Source organism: Vulpes lagopus, chromosome 6 (assembly GCF_018345385.1).
Source record: "Vulpes lagopus strain Blue_001 chromosome 6, ASM1834538v1, whole genome shotgun sequence".
In the NCBI taxonomy this organism is placed as follows: Eukaryota; Metazoa; Chordata; class Mammalia; order Carnivora; family Canidae; genus Vulpes; species Vulpes lagopus.
This window is the reverse complement of record NC_054829.1, coordinates 131,630,407-131,645,132: the sequence shown is the minus strand read 5'-3', so window position 1 is coordinate 131,645,132 and position 14,726 is coordinate 131,630,407. Positions and strand designations below refer to the sequence as shown.

Sequence of the window (14,726 nt, the reverse complement as noted above, 5' to 3'; positions counted from 1 at the left end):
CGCAGAGCTGTGGTCCACCTGAAGGAGACCCTGGTGTTGGTCTTTGGTGCTCATTGACTTGTGTTATGTAAACATTTATGGATTCATGTGCAGGCCCAAGTAAAAATTATCTGGTATTTTGTAGCTTTGCACACTTCACTTGTTTATGGATTGTTTATTGAGGGCATTTCTTTTCTAGTCATAGTTTTATTTTAAAAGTGAAAATTTAGAGTGAAAGCATTTGTGTTAATTAAGAGTGAACACTTGAGTTTCAGGGAAAGGAAAAAGTTGTACTTTAAGACTTAAAAATAAAATGTATTGTTATGAGCTATGAATAACTCTAAAGTAGTGCTAACTCATGTGGAAATCTTTGTGGAATAAAATCCTTGGGTAGAAAGGTAAATGGACTGAAAACAAATTATTTTACATATCTATATAGGACAAATGTTTAACAAAATTTCAGCAGTATAATTAATACACTGCAATGAAATGAGACGTCATGAGTCTTGTCCTGTGGAATTTTATGGCTCCATAGGACATAAGTTTAGGGTGTTTTTGTTTAAATAGGACAGTTTGTGTATGGGTTGTATAAAGTAACAGTTTAGTTTCACTGTTAAAAATCTAGTGCAAAAAAAATGGAGATAACTGGAGATTTTAAAGTTAAAATTTAATTTAAATTCAGTTAAAACTGAATTATTTGATGATATTAAGGAATTATCATTAAATATTTTTTAGATGTGATGTGGTGTTATGGTTATTTTTTTATTTTTATTATTTTTTATTTTTATTTTTTTTGGTTATTTTTCTTTTAAAGGCGGTTTGTTCTAACTACCTAACATTCTAAAAGAATGTTTAGAGGTACATTCTGAAGAACTTACAGATGTGACATGGTGACCGGGATTTGCTTTGACATCATATGGAAAGGGAATTGGGTATCTTAGTCCATCTGGGCTGCTATGACAGATTATCACAGCCTAGTGGCTTATAAACAGACATTTATTGCTCACAGGTCTGGAGGCTGGCAGTCTGAGAACAGGGTGCCAGGATGGTCGAATGAGAGGCCTCTTCTGGGTCACGGACTTCTTCTTGTAGCCTCACATGGCAGGAAAGGCTAAGGATCTCTCTGGGACCTCTTTGATAAGGCACTAACCCGCATGCATCTTAAGCAGCTCCCGAAGGCACTATCCACTAATGCCATCACCTTTGGGGGTTAGATTTCGACGTGAATTTGGGGGTGGGGGCACAAATATTCAGACCCTAATATTGAGTATGAAGTATGGTGAAGCAGGAAATTATAGCCTTGGATTAAAGTTGGGCAATGGGGATTCATTATATTATTTGGAGTATGTCTGTATGTTTGAAATTTTCGATAGTTTAAAAAAAAAACGAAAAAGACACACATGTATACAGAACACTTATACCATAGAAATATTTCATCAAAGATAGTCAAGTGAGGGTTTCAAGGAAAAGAGGGGCCTAAAAATATCAGTGGTTTGATTACATTGTAATTATATATAGATATATACAGCTACCTGCGTGATTTTAAAACCGAATAGTGATGTAGTTTTATTTTAACTAAGATAAGCCTCCTCTTAGGTGAAAGGAAAAGGAGCACTTGGAGTTTGGGCAGCAGTCTTCAACAAATATATTTTCAAAGCCCCTCTGGGCCAGGTACTGTAGAAGTTGCTGGAAATTCAAAGACCGTGGATATAGGCATCGAACTAACGTAGCCGGCGAGATTTCTACACGTCATTCCTCGGTATAATGTGATACGGGCTCTAATACACTTATAAGAAACTGTTATAGGAACAGAGGGTGGAATGATTTCGTTATGTTTTGTAGGGCAGGGGAAGAAGGTTAGGAGCATGTAAGGGAAGACCATGTAGGTCCAAGGGAAGGCCTTTGACCTAGGCCTTGGAGGATGAGTAGGGCTTTTCTAAGGCAGAGAAGGTGGGAAAACCTTCGCAGGCATAGGAGGCAACCGGATCAATAGCACGAAGATGGGAAAACGGGTCCAGCCAATGGCAATAGGTTTAGTGAATGTGAAAAACCAGGTAAAATGGGGGTGGATGCAGTGGAGGGCGAAGCCGATACAAGACCATGAAAATCAGGTCCAAAAATGTGAGTCCTCCCCCTTCCCCCAAGCCTGGAGAGCAGCATGACTCGTTAGCCTGAATCTTAAACTCCATCTGTGACTTTGATTTGAGGGGTTCTAGGTATCCTAGCCGCATTGTCACTTCACTTGGGCAGATGGACTGGCATTTGCGTGCAGATGGAGTTTGCTAACAGACGGCCAACAAGACTCTCCATCCTCTGCCAGACAGGTTGCTCCCATGCTTTACAGGAATTCTGGTTGCTTTCTTGCTTGATGTTGAGGGATAACGGGTGGGGTTGGAAGCCCATCTTGTAAGTAAGTCTTCAATACTATTTCCTGGAGTCTCTGATTCTCTCAGACCAGTGGAGGGCTGTCGGGCTGACCTCACTGAAGAATTATTTCCCTAATGTTAGACCTTAGGGTCCATGTCAGGAAGCTGGCATTGCTTCGGTGCAGAGGTGGATTTTTACCATGAAGCCAGTGAAGCTTCTCTCACTTACCCACTGAAGTCCCTTCACTTGCACAGCCCTTTACGGAATTTTGAGAGGGCTCCCTTCCCCCCAGATTTTCATAGAGTCATGCTTTATTTTATATTAGTAATTTTATTGTTAAAGAATTAAATGTCATGAGCTTCAGGCCCCCACAGAACCCGAAACTGCCCTGAGCATCTTATAGAAAGTTCTTTGTTTTAGTTTTTCTTTCTGGAAAGAACAGATAACAATATTGTCTCCCTCACAGATCAGTCACAGATTACTAAGCAATTCTATGTAAAATGGGCCCAGAAGCTATTTTCTGAGAAAGTGAAATGTGATAAATAATTTGGCACCAACAAAGGTATCCTTCCCTGCCTCCTTGAGGCTCCCTGAGTAGACTCAGCTAGTCCTGCAAAGAATCTTTGTTGTCTGACTCTGCCCTGAGCAGACTGGCTGGCATGTTATCCCTTGTCTCCATCATCCTGCAGTATTGCTTTGGAACTCTGATCTCCGTGCTCTCACTTTTCTCACCTGAAGCTGCCCCATGGCTTTCATAGCCCCAGTGTGTGTGACCTGTGCAAAGTCAGTTCTGATGTCCGTGCAAATGAGCACATGACAAAGGTGCACTAGGCCACTTTCTCCACGTTGACCAGAGGTGTCTCCATTTGATGTTGAACAGACTGATGCTTCTTTTACCTTATTTGCATCATGGTCTTGGAAACCATTAGGTCAACATTTTACCTTTAAATGTGTAGAGGCTGACTTGGTTGGAGAAACAGCTGCTTCCTGAGATGGGATAGAAAAAGAACAGCATGGTCCTGGAGCATCTTGTTGAGCCAAAAGGTAGGTGGAATGGTCAAAGAATTGTAAGGACTGAGGAGCCTGCTTGATGGGCTCCTACTGGTCATATTGGGAGAGTCTGGTGGTCAAAATAAACCTAGTAATGGATTATAACCAATATAGTAAAATAAATGACCCATACATAAATAAATAAATGGGGGTGGGAAGGAAGCAAAAGCTCTAACTTAGAAGGCCCACTAATAAATATGAAAGGAACAATGGAATTACAAAATCATCACTATATACCAAGTGTGGTATGTGACATTTTTATGAGGAGTAGGATATATCAGTAGCCTTGAAGTATCTCTCCACAAGTTACTTATTAATTACAAAGGCAATGTGGTAACTTTATCTTAGAGAAATCCAGGGGACTTCATTTTAACCAAATAATCCCAGTTAATATTGCCAATATAGAGACAAACCAACAACAGTGCCTCTTGATAGGATGCGGGCAGGACACAGAATTATTTCTGTGTTATCCTGAAAAAGAATTCCTCGAATCTATCATGAGGAAGCATGAGACAAACTGAGCATCATTCTATAAGGGACTGTGCCCATAATCTTCAAAAATGTCAAGATCAAGAAGACAAAGAATTGCTAAGGAGGGCAAGGCGAGGCCTGGGTTGAAGTTGAAGGTTGGGGGGAGAGCAAATACTTCACTCTTTGTGTTGATTGTGGAAGCTTCTGGTTTCCTCATGAGAAGGTTTCTGGGTTCTTCAAGTGAGGCGGGGATAGTAGAGAAGATCTTTTTAAATGAAGATTACAGCAGACACTACAGAAGACTCTTACAAGCCGGATCTCCAACCACAGCGGGGGCATCACAGATAGGAAATTTGCTGATAGCAACTTGAATTTTCCAGCTCTGTTCTCTCAAGACCTTTATATTTATCTAGCCCTTACTATCTGCATGATGTTTTTCAAGTTCCACTGAAGGGGAGGGGACAAAGCAGGACGATTAGATGAAATCCACAAACGTTCACGTGAAAACATTTCATCTGTGTGTTACAAGAGGACAAAATCGATTGGGATGTTCTGGTCATGGGTTGGCCATTTTGACTAGAGATTACTCAACATCCATGTGTTTAGATTTATATCTCTGGTGCCCTATAGAGAATGATGCAAACTATGCCTCGACCTCAGTGTCATCTCCTACTTCTTTTCGTGGCCTGCTCTGAGGATGCAAATGAACAGTGAACCGAAGGGTAGTCAAGAGAAAGATAGAAAGCTCTGTGCACCAACCACCAAATAATTAAAGGGGCTGTGTTAGAGAGGATGTTGGCTAATCAGGCTTTCCATGTTTGTTGTATAAGGTACATAATATACGCTGTAGGTAATGCTAGTTCATAACTGTAATGTTGTGACAGCTGGGTAAATGTTTTATGGCTGTGGTTTTTTAGGGTTTAGCCTAAACAAAACATTTCAGGCTCATTCTGACAGGCGTACACATAAAATCTAAGAATTAATTTTTTATAACTTAAAATTACATAACTTACGTCCTTTTCTGGATTGGTATTTATCCCATCCTAGGAAATTCCTCACTTTCTCTTACTAGGACTATTATATGTGAGCCATGGAGGTAGGTACCACTTCATGTAGCCTTCTTGGTTGTTAATGAGTGGGTGGTGGGTGCGATTTTATTTCTGTGAAAATGACCAAAGGTTAAAAAGGTGGAGCCGTCTTACCAAGAGTTGAGCTGCCTGCATGTGAAGGGTTAGCTTCTCTGCCCTTCTGTCTGGCTTTGCTGTTGGTGGTTTGCTTTTCAAGTCCATATGACTTTAGGCTTTGCCTTTGCATTTAATTACTCTTTCCTGTAAGTACGTTTCTCCACGAGGCTCCGCAGAAGTATCTGCTGGCCAGAGTTCACTTGCATAGTGTATGAATGAGACTTTTCTCAAAGGAAGTGTCATGCCCACCCCCAAGAATATGCAGTCCTGAATCCAAACCGCAGCCAGTCAAGCATCCATTTATGTCTTTGGAGTGTGGAGGGGGAGGTTGGAGAGTGCTGGGATACACGACTGGAGAAGAGTCCACGTGGCGGGTCTCTGCCTCCTTCTGCCCCCCACCCTTGGGAGCTTGGTGCTGTCAAGTGGCGTGTCGCTGTGACTGCTGCGGAGTACAGGAGGGGGCTCCTGATACTCGGGCAGGGGCTGTGGTGCCAGTAACGACCTGCCTTGAGAATAGGCTGAAACTGGGAAATTTGACTAATTTTCCTTACCCAAATTAGAACAAAATCTTAAGACGATAATCAGTGACCTGGAGCTGTTTGCGTTGTATCCCTCCTGTTGGCTGGAGCGTTCCTTGGCTGCAAAGGGACAGTTCACGCGCAGTCAGCTACATTTATACCAGTCACAGCCTCCTCTTTCTCCCACCCACCCCCCCCCCCTTTCCACTTAAGGTTTCTTTTAGTTTTTTGCAAAGCAGCCATGTGAGAGGAATAAAATAATTTTGAAGAGCATTATATGGTGGGAATTTTGACAATGAGTGGAAGATGGTAATTACTCTCTTCCATTAGACTCAGTGGCTTTGGACAGATAAGCTGTATTGAAACGTGTGACCAGGGCATGGGATCATGGATTGTCTTTCACTGTTGTCATGGCGACAGTGATGCAGGTGGCCTATAACTGCCGGGCTGTCAGATCTTATACATCAAACTGGTGCTAAGTGAAAATATGTTAGAGGCATTGGGGAAAAAATTGCCAGCAGTGTTTATAGGATCAGCTGGAGAAAAGCTAGCCTAGTTGAAGAAAAGATTTCCATTAAAAGCCCTAGGTGATTCTGAAGAAGTCGGAGTTTTTACTTTTTATTAATAAGATGAAAGTGGACTATTAAAAGAGAAAAAATGATTTCTGGATGTTGCACTGCTGTCTGCGTACACATAATTAACATGGTGCCTTTCTGCTTCCCCCTTGAGCTAATGTGATAATATAGTGGCTTCCGAAGAGGCCAGGAGACCCGGCGAGGCCTGGGAGCTTTGCTTGGGGCCTAGGGAACCAGCTCTGTACACTGCCAGGGGTTTGCGTCCTTCTTTTTCCAGTGAGCGCTACTGAATTTTGGGTAGTAAGAAGTGGTAAGAAGTCATCATGGATCTCTAACATAGCACTTTAAGTAATCCGTAGGGAATGGAGTTATACCCAGTTATGCATATTGGACTAAGCGTGTTCGGGTGTCGGAGGATCTCTTCAAATCTGGAGAGGTTCCTCTTTGTCAACAGCAGTTACCACACCTCCCTTTTCCTCTTTTCTTTTTCTCTCCTCTTTCCTCATCGTCTTCCGTCTCTCCTTAAAAATGTATGCATGCCTTGCACTGGAACCCTCAAGTGCTAAGCAGGGAGTCTGATGTGTGTTTGTGTGGTGTGGGGGTGTAAGTGTGCTGCCTGTGTCAAGGAGCTGCAGCTAGCGTTATCGTTGTCTTTAGTCCTACGATCTTGGTAGGTAGAAGGAAGAAAAATCACGTGTGTTTCCATTTCCATGTTATATTTGAGGAAAAGGAGGTACCATGAAATTTAAAAAGAAGCGTCCCTGGGCAGGAGAGCCTGTGTCTGGGCGAGTGAGGCAGCACGGATGAGGCAGTGGGTGGTTCCTGGTAGGCCTCTGTGTCAGGTGCATGGCCCCAGCTTCTGACGGTTTACTTGGGATATTGTCTTTGGCATGTTCTTCAGTATTGAAGTCTTGAGTTAGTAAGAGTAGGTGAAATGAGCTTTATATACCGTTGGTATGTAATGATCAGCTACAGTATTAAGGACTCTGTTTCATCTACACACATGTGTTGGGCATGTCCTAACCGGCAGGTGTATTTCCTTGTACTGGTATCCCCAAGGAGGCAGCTCTGTGGGGGCACCTGGCTGGCGTAGTCCGTAAGGCATACAACTCCTTATTTTTTATTATTTTTTAAGACTTTATTTATTTATTCATGAGAGACACAGAGAGAGAGGCCCAGGCAGAGGGAGAAGCAGGCTCCATGCAGGGAGCCTGATGTGGGACTCGATCCCAGGACCCCGGGGTCACGCCCTGGGCCAAAGGCAGATGCTCAACCACTGAGCCACCCAGGTGCCCCCGTAGAGCATGCAACTCTTGATCTGGGTTTGACTCTTGATCTGGTGAGTTTGAGCCCCACTCTGGGTGTAGAGTTTACTTTAAAAAGAAAAACCTGAAAACCCCCAAAGCAAAAAGAAGTAGCTCTAATGGTTGTTGGGCACCTAGTATGTACAAGGTAATGAGATTATTTAATCCTCACATCAATATTGAAAAATAGTTGTCATTATTATTTTACAGATAAGCACACTGACAGAAACCAAGATTCAAATGTCTGGCTCCAGACTCCAGGTATCTTTTTCTTTTCCCCACGATGTGGTTTCAGGAGACGTACAAGACCACTTTGGCCTTCAAGGAGCTCACAGTTTCATCGGAGACCCAGGGAAGCATTTTAATAATTACATACAATTTGTTAAGTGCTGTAATAGACGTGTGCATCAGGGAGTACGGGGCGGGTGCAGGGGGCATCCAGCTCCCAAGAGGAGCTCATGATGGAGCTGGTTATTAAGGGATGAATAGATCATTTGAAGGTAGATGAAGGGGAAAGGGAATTCCAGGTTGAGGGAATGATCTGAGTAAAGCCACAAAAGAGTGAGACGGTGGCACATTCTGCAATGGCAGGCACATGCGCAGTAGGTTGAGTTAGCTGAGGGACGGGATGAAGGAAAGGTGCACAAAGTGATTCTCTAGAGTCCAGTCAGCAAGGAGAGCCAAGTATATCTTTTGTTATGTATATGATTCACTGTTCAAAGATTGTGGTGAATGGTTGTTGCCTTTTAAGTTCTTATAAGCTAGAGGTTGTTGACTTGCATGATAGTTCCCTCTGGATTTTGTTCTGTTTTGTTTAATTTGTATTTTTCTCTCAGTGCCTTGTCTCTTCTCAGGGTATAGTTGCACCCACTCTGCCATTGTCTTTTCCTTTATCGTTCTGGTGGAAGGCTCTCTCCTTTACCTAAGAAAGCATTTTCCAATCCATAGTCTGTGAGGCTCTAAATAAAAGAAGATATTCGGCAGAACAGGCCAAGAATCTGGTCACCCATCAGTCCCGGAAAAATAATTTGAATAATTCAGATGAAGAAGATTTGTACCTTTTCCAAAAGACTTAGTGGTGATGGTTCTCCAGCTCTTAAGCCCCAAGTTGCTGATTGAAAACTAGACTCAGCTTTAGTCTCTGTGCTAACTGCTGACCAATATATTTTCATCACATAGTTTATACACATAATGGAGATTTTAGTGCTCCACTCAGTAGTGTTCACAAATTCCTGCATTTTGTTTTCTTGTTTGCATAGACACCCCCCTTTTTAATAAACTCCTTGTTTAATAGATTTCTTTTTATTTATTTATTTATTTATTTATTTATTTATTTATATTTTTAAAATTTTTTTAAATTAAAAAAATTTTTTTTTGTTTAATAGATTTCATTCTAGAAATTCATTGCAGGATTTTTGCTAAGCCTTGTTTATTTTAGATTAAACAAAAAAGAATCGTTCTCAAGCTGTGATTATTTGTCAGTGCTTTACGGATGGCCCAGCTGATTACGATACCAATATTATTAAGAAGAGTTAAGCGTTAAGACCATAACAAGTGATGAAATGGAGTGCTGATGTGCATCAGTCCCTGGGCCACACTACACTAGTTTGTTAGTATAAGATTTCAAATCCTGCTACTTTACAGGTATTTGGAAATACTGATTTTTGTTTTGTTTTATTGTGGACAAAGAAGCCAGAGTCCGAGGTCCCAGTTGTATAAGGAAGATTGTTCTTGACTTTCACAGCTCACTCATCTGTGGATGCATGCATGCACACATCAGTGCATACTTCTGTTGGATCGGTATGTCTAAGACGAGTGCATGTAGCAATTTAACACGTGTATTATGGAAGGAAATGTACTCTGGAGAGCTATAAATCCATTGACCAAAACTAGGCCTTATGACAGTAAGGAGCAATTGGAAGAAAAAGAATATTTCTATGCCAGGACTGAATAGAAGAATTAGTTGGGAATGTCTAATCAAAGAGAAAGATTTCTGAAAACAACAGGAAATGGAAAATTAATTTGAGCCTCCTCTTCTCCAATCTTGTTACAGGTCTCAGGAGGGTTTCTGTTTTTTTCTAAGAAAAGTCAGTTTTTACAAAGAAATATCCTGAAATAAAGATGACAAGTGTTTCCTTCATTTGAGGATGACTGTCCCTAGTGGTATAGCATAATGCAGAGTGATGGGATTATTAGTAAGAACTCTTAAAAGTAGGATTGGGAGCACTGAGGTAGAAAAAAAATGCTAGCTCATTTAAAGTCTTTTTTGAATTTGGAAAACTATAGCCACTTCATACTCAGTTATATTTTTAAGGACAGAAATGTTCTCCTGCTTTAAAAAAAAAAAAAAAAAGAAAGAAATGTTCTCCTGCTTATTTCATTAGGTGGTTACCTATCAGGACAGGAGCTCAGGATTTTGGCATCAATGTGCCAGTATCTCCATCACTTACTGTGTTGATGTGTCCTGGATGTGTTGACCAGACTTGGAAGAGGGGGTCATTTTCCCCCCCTCCATGTTTCCCACAAGCAACTTCTCAGAGTTATATGCTCACTTATTAATTTGTCAATTAAGCTTTTTAAACAGGCAGCTATTATATTTTATCAATACTAGGCTTTGTAAATAAGAAAAATGGATATGATCTAACTTGGAAATACCCTGCGGGGAATAATCCTGTTTTGTCAGACAGGCGCACGGCTGACCAGTTGAGCTTTTTCATGTTTCATTCCTAGTATTCATCCACAAGGTAGTAGGAGGCTCTATAGGGGCCTTGATGCTTACGTGCACTTAGTTGAGTTCTGAAAAAGCAGAGCAGGAGATACAGACTTGATGAGAATTTGAAATGCAATGTGAGGCTAAGGCCATGATAACGCAGTCATATATGAAACCTCTAGATCCACCACTGGTTACATCTAGTATCATGATTATTTTGATTACCATTTTAAAGGGCTTTTTCTCAAGTTACAAATGAAATACTTCATCCAGAAATGTGAATTTGCAGAAAAGGATTTTATTTTACGCATTGTGTTTTTGTGTGTGCGATAGGACACAAAAAAGGCCTAAGGAAGTTACATGCTGGTGGTGGTGGCTTTGCAGATAGTGGAGGGTTTTATGCAGTCCTGGAGCTTCAGGGCAAGGATCCTGGAACATGTTCCTGCTTAGGAGGGGATCCTGGTAGAAATATCAGAGTTATCTTTTACTCCTTACATAAGCAGTCTGGATCCTCTATACCCACTCAGTTTAGAGAGAAAGTCTTAAAAAAAAAAAAGGCTTTGGATTAATATCTAGGATGAAGGACAGATACACATGAAAATATATATGTAATCTTAAATCCCTGGGTTGGTTAAAAAAAAGAGAAAGTTTTATTTATTTATTTATTTATTTATTTATTTATTTATTTATTTATAAAGATTTTATTTATTCATTCATGAGAGATACACACAGAGAGAGAGGCAGAGACACAGGCAGAGGGAGAAGCAGGCTCCATGCAGGGAGCCCGACATGGGACCCCATCCTGGGACCCCAGGATCACGCCCTGGGCTGAAGGCGGGTGCTAAGCTGCTGAGCCACCCAGGGTTCCCCCCAAAAAGAAAGTTTTATAAAGATGCCTTATTTATCTTATTTAAGTTTCTGTATTATTGGGTTTTAGCTCCAAATGAGTATCTCTGTTCAAGACCAGAGGTTACTGACGTGATGTGTGCAACAGTACTTACTGTCCCTTTATTGGGAGAAAAAGTAGAGAAATATTATTGTTTGAGTCATTTCCTGACCAGTAGGATGGGCGCCGACCTGTGAAGCAGAATTTGGTTTCTGCTGTGGTCAAACTGAGAGTGAGATTTTCATGTGAATGATGTAGTGGCCAGCAGCACTGAGGATGAGCAGAATTCTTACCGCATCAGCCATGGCTGAGGGTTAGCGAGTAAGTCTTGACCATCCTGTAGCTCCAGGTGAGCGATGCTGTGAGGACAGGTAATGGGCAACCCAGATTTCATGTCCTTGCAAATTACATCAGTCCTGCTGTGTCTCGTATTTGTTACAGAATGACTCACATAGAAAACCATTTTGATTTTCCATATATTTTTAAAACAATACTTCAGCATGTCTTAATGCTTTGTATAAAGTTGTACCTCCAAGATGCTGGTCTAATTTTGTATGAAATCAGAATTTCAGATGAAAGGCTAATGCGCAAAGAACCTCAGCTCTCCCTCAGAACCAAAACAAACACATACATAAACAGCAACAATAAAAGAGTTCCAATTAAGATTTTTCAGAACACAAATACCCATTTAAATGCACCTAACAATTCTCTGCTAGCAGCCACTTTAAATTATTGTTCTTTTTAAAAGGAAAATCCAATATAGTTGAAAGCTTGTGCTTTATAAATATAAGATGCTTCCTTGCATTATCTGAGAGAAAAAGAAAAGCTTGTATTGCTTTTTTGGATTTAACATTTTTAGCTAATCAGTAAATCTTTATTAATTGCATTTATGAACTGTATAGCACTGCAAGAGGGGCCTTGAAATTTTTTGGTTGCAAAATGTGATAAAAAATTAAGTCATATATTATTTTGTAATTTTGCAAAAAGCATGTCACGGGGTTGTGCCCTGCCAATAGCTTCTAGTAGAGCAAGCACTGGTCCCTAAGACCTTCCTCACCATTTGAGAGGATGGCTAAGTTGCCTGCTGTTACAACAAAGCTGGCATCATGGGGGTGGGGAGAGGACTCTGGCCATGGAAGAGTAATTTGGGTGTGAGCTACATTTCCTGCCTTTTTAAAAGTCAGTTTTCCTGGATTTTATACTTTTTGCATTTCAGCTTCCCTTTAGTCCTTTATGTCCATACTCTGGCTTTTGTTCCCGTAACTTTGTGCAACGGGTAATTACACAAGGCCGTTTTCTGTGGACACAGAATGCAGTGGAGGTGGAATGGTGAAGCACCACAGACAGCAATCGGGTGGATCACATAAGAAGTAACAGGGAGTAACAGGGAGTCAGGATGCACACCCTGGCTCCACCACTGACAAGCTCTGTGTTTTGGGGAGATGTTATGGACTGAACTATATCCTCCCAAATTCATAAGTTGAAGCCCTAACTCCCAACATGACTGTATTTGGAGATCGCACCTTTAGGAAGATAATTAAGGTTAAATGAGGCTGAAGGGTTGGACCCCAATCCAGTATGACTGGTGTCCCTATAAGAAGACAAAGAGACATCAGGAATGTCTGCACGCAGAGAAAAGGCAACACGAGGACACAGTGAGAAGGTGGCCGTGTGCAAGCACAGTAAAGAGGCCTTTGGAGAAACTGGACCTGCCGACACCTTGAGTTTTGACTTCCAGTCTCCAGAACCGTGAGAAATAAATTTTTGTTGTTTAAACCACCCAGTTTGTGGTATTTTGTTATGACAAACAATATTTGTTTTATATATATATATATATATATATATATATATATATATATATATATATCTCCTAGACATATATAGGAAAGTTACAGAATCGCTCCAGGACTGTCCACTTCCCCACCTAAATGTAAGTTGGAATCAGAATTCTTTGCTGTATTATAGGGTTGTTGTATGAGAAATGACATAACGCAATCAGCATAAGACCTCAGTAGATGCCATCTCATATATGGGAGAATTGATACCTAGAAGAATAGGCCAGTGCCTGGTTTTCCTTTTTTCTTTCCTTTTTTTTCTTTTTGAGATTTTATGTATTTATTTATTTTAGAGAGCGAGCCAGCGAGTGAGCTTGAGCAGGGGGAGGGGCAATGGGAGAGGGAGAGAGTCTCAAGCAGATTCCACTCTCAGCACAAGCTGGGAGTGGAGCTCAGTCTCACAACTGTGAGATGATAACCTGAATTGAAATCAAGAGTCCGGGGGATCCCTGGGTGGCTCAGCGGTTTGGCGCCTGCCTTTGGCCCAGGGCGCAATCCTGGAGTCCCGGGATTGAGTCCCGCATCAGGCTCCGGGCATGGAGCCTGCTTCTCCCTCCTCCTGTGTCTCTGCCTCTCTCTCTCTCTCTCTCTCTCTCTATGTCTATCATAAATAAATAAATCTTTAAAAGAAAAAAAAGAAATCAAGAGTCCGAAGCTCAACCAACTAAGCCATCCCGGTGCCCCCAGACTAGTGCTTGTTTTCCAGTAGCCCATGCTTTTTGCTGAGTACTGAGCATCACAAAAAACAACACAAACCATTACACATGTAAGTTTTGAGTATCCCACCACATTTTGCCTGGCTGATGTTTTGTAGAAGACCAAAAAAAAAGCATAGATAATTTTTTTTCTAGTTCCAACACCTCTTATATCTCCTTCAAGAGTTGAGGAGTGCCTGTGTGGCACAGGTGACTAAGCGTCCGCCTCTTGGTTTCAGCTCAGGTCGTGATCTCAGGGTTGTGAGATCAAGTCCCAAGTGGGCTTCATGCTCAGTGTGGAGTCTGCTTGAGATTCTTTCTCCCTCTTTCTGCTCCTCCTGCTTGACTTCTCTCTAAAATAAATAAATACATCTTAAAAAAATAAAAGTTAGTTGAATTCATCATACATTTTAGCGTTGTTTTGTTTGCTCCATCTTAAAGACAATGAAAGGGGAATCTGATAAGTTTAAACAAATGCTCAACTGACCCAGTACATGGAGTTGCATATACTAAATCAGGCTGTTTTATACTAGAATCACATATATCTGCAAAACAGTGATATTACCTTGAGTTTCCCTAGCATTGTTTCTCTGAGGAACTGAAGATATTTTCAGTCTAAAACCTCACTTCTAACTTACCCTGCTCTACGAGGTATCAGATATGATCTATGATTCTTCTCACTTGATAGCTAGACAGATGAAGGCACAAAGATTTTCTTGTCATATGTACAAGAGGTGTGGGGGGTAGAAGACTGGAATGGAGTCTCTTGGCTTCGGGTACAGTGTTCAACCAGCTTGTGTTTCGTGTTATCTGTTAGCTACATCTGTCCAAATATTAGTGACAAGTTTGTTTTTTTCCTTAATGGAAAGAAGAGAATTTAGGTTCTGTGCCTGCAGGTCTTCTAATACAATGCTCCTTACTAAACTGGCATTCAATAAATCAAATAAATAGTATTGAGCACCTGCGATGGGCCAGACTTTGTGGGATAAAAGTATAGTACAAGACATGGGAACTGCCCTCAGGTTCTGATCATCTAGTTGAGATGAGAGACCCACCAGGCTCTAGGACAGTTGGGGTTGTGGTACATATGTGTAATGTGTAATGCACGTTTCTTCAAGATAAGTTCAGTTTCCCCTAACTATTCTGTTACAA

The 14,726-nt window shown here is 41.1% G+C and overlaps 1 protein-coding gene across 2 annotated transcripts in view; it reads left to right on the top strand.

Moving 5' to 3' along the window:
* MAML3 (mastermind like transcriptional coactivator 3) overlaps positions 1-14,726 on the top strand; it is a 404,413-nt gene that overhangs the window by 34,395 nt on the left and 355,292 nt on the right. The window lies entirely within an intron of this gene.